Genomic DNA, 2,500 nt, shown 5'->3' on the forward strand with positions numbered 1-2,500 from the left:
CTATGGTGGAAGAGGACACCATACTTAATACTGTGGTGTAATGAACAAAGTATAGTCCTCCACTGGTCCACGCTGCTTTGCAGTCCTGGGTAAGATAGTTAATTCTAGCTTGCCCTATGTGGAAGAGGGCATACAAGACAAAGTATAGTTCTCCCCTGGTCCACGCTGCTTCGGCGGTCCTGGGTAAGATAGTTAATTCTAGCTTGCCCTATGTGGAAGAGGGCATACAAGACAAAGTATAGTTCTCCCCTGGTCCACGCTGCTTCGGCGGTCCTGGGTAAGATAGTTAATTCTAGCTTGCCCTATGTGGAAGAGAGCATACATGAACCAAGAACGAAGGTTATGATCGAGGAATGATTCGACAACTAACCGATGGTATGAAATGTGAAGAATTCAAGCAAGCACACAATCAAGTCATCACTTGGGCATGCTCGATAGCCAACCCTATGACATTAACCTAGTAGAGCATGCGAAAACCAATATATATGTAAACGATGCCCCTCCCTAGTTCAGCGCTTCAACCAAGTGATGACTTCAGAATGGCTAAATCAAATCGGTTCAAAACATACCATCGGTACCCTATTGAAACACACAAGTCGATATCAAACCTCATGATTGTGTAGTCCTCCACTGGTCCACACTGCTCCGGCGGTCCTGGGTAAGATAGTTCATTCTAGCTTGCCCTATGTGGAAGAGGGCACATTACTCAATACTGTGGTGTTATGAACAAAGTATAGTCCTCCACTGGTCCACGCTGCTTCGGCGGTCCTGGGTAAGATAGTTAGTTCTAGCTTGCCCTATGTGGAAGAGGGCATACAAGACAAAGTATAGTTCTCCCCTGGTCCACGCTGCTTCGGCGGTCCTGGGTAAGATAGTTAATTCTAGCTTGCCCTATGTGGAAGAGAGCATACATGAACCAAGAACGAAGGTTATGATCGAGGAATGATTCGACAACTAACCGATGGTATGAAATGTGAAGAATTCAAGCAAGCACACAATCAAGTCATCACTTGGGCATGCTCGATAGCCAACCTCATGACATTAACCTAGTAGAGCATGCGAAAACCAATATATATGTAAACGATGCCTCCCTAGTTCAGCGCTTCAACCAAGTGATGACTTCAGAATGGCTAAATCAAATCGGTTCAAACCATACCATCGGTATCCTATTGAAACACACAAGTCGATATCAAACCTCATGATTGTGTAGTCCTCCACTGGTCCACGCCGCTTCGGCCGTCCTGGGTAAAATGGAACATTCCAGCTTGCCCTATGTGGAAGAGGGCACATTACTCAATACTGTGGTGTGAAGTATAAAGTTCAGTTCTCCCCTGGTCCACGCTGCTTCGGCGGTCCTGGGTAAGATAGTTCATTCTAGCTTGCCCTATGTGGAAGAGGACACTTCATACTTCGTCTCTAAGCGGCGGCTTGACTCCTCCCTACGGGGAACGGGTTTACGCGCACAGCGGCGGCTTACGCACTATGGCAGTCATGGATGCCTTACGTTTCTATGAAAAGTGTGTTCCTCCCCTGGTCCACGCTGCTTCGGCAGTCCTGGGTAAGATAGTTAGTTCTAGCTTGCCCTATGTGGAAGAGGACACGTAGACTTACTGTGGTGTGAAGTATAAAGTTCAGTTCTCCCCTGGTCCACGCCGCTTCGGCCGTCCTGGGTAAAATGGATTCATCCAGCTTGCCCTATGTGGAATGAGGACACTTTATGCTTCGTCTCTAAGCGGCGGCTTGCTCCTCCCTACGGGGAACGGGTATACGCGCACAGCGGCGGCTTACGTTATGGCAGTCATGGATGCCTTACGTTTCCATGAAAAGTGTGTTCCTCCCCTGGTCCACGCTGCTTCGGCAGTCCTGGGTAAGATAGTTAGTTCTAGCTTGCCCTATGTGGAAGAGGACACGTAGACTTACTGTGGTGTGAAGTATAAGGTTCAGTTCTCCCCTGGTCCACGCCGCTTCGGCCGTCCTGGGTAAAATGGATTCATCCAGCTTGCCCTATGTGGAATGAGGACACTTTATGCTTCGTCTCTAAGCGGCGGCTTGCTCCTCCCTACGGGGAACGGGTATACGCGCACAGCGGCGGCTTACGCAAGTTAGTCACCCTCGGCAGTGGATCACTCGGCTCATGGATCGATGAAGACCGCAGCTAACTGCGCGTCATAATGTGAACTGCAGGACACATGAACATTGATAAGTTGAACGCATATTGCACGTCGTGGGAACCTACCATGATGTACAGATGACTGAGCGCTTATATTTGAGAAATGTATCGCATACATTTAACTACGCCGTGACACCCGTCACGAGACGTGCACCATGATGTTAACTAGGGTCGCGACGACCCGCTAGCATTAAAGAACCCGTGGTTTACAATATACTGGCATTGGAATTCGAAGTATTTAGAGCGTCCGTGTTCCCGCGTGAGGCGGAAGTACGAGGAGAAGGCGTGCTTGTGGTGTCTGTGGTGGTGTTTACTGATGTCTAGCTTCAG

At 48.8% G+C, this 2,500-nt stretch overlaps 1 non-coding gene across 1 annotated transcript; it reads left to right on the forward strand.

Moving 5' to 3' along the window:
- Positions 1-2,107: 2,107 nt before the first annotated feature.
- On the forward strand, positions 2,108-2,262 carry LOC131270349 (5.8S ribosomal RNA). Its single transcript, XR_009179447.1, has one exon. It is a non-coding gene; the product is annotated as a 5.8S ribosomal RNA (ribosomal RNA).
- The last annotated feature ends 238 nt before the right edge of the window (positions 2,263-2,500 follow it).

Source organism: Anopheles coustani (assembly GCF_943734705.1).
Source record: "Anopheles coustani chromosome X unlocalized genomic scaffold, idAnoCousDA_361_x.2 X_unloc_23, whole genome shotgun sequence".
NCBI classification, from domain to species: domain Eukaryota; kingdom Metazoa; phylum Arthropoda; class Insecta; order Diptera; family Culicidae; genus Anopheles; species Anopheles coustani.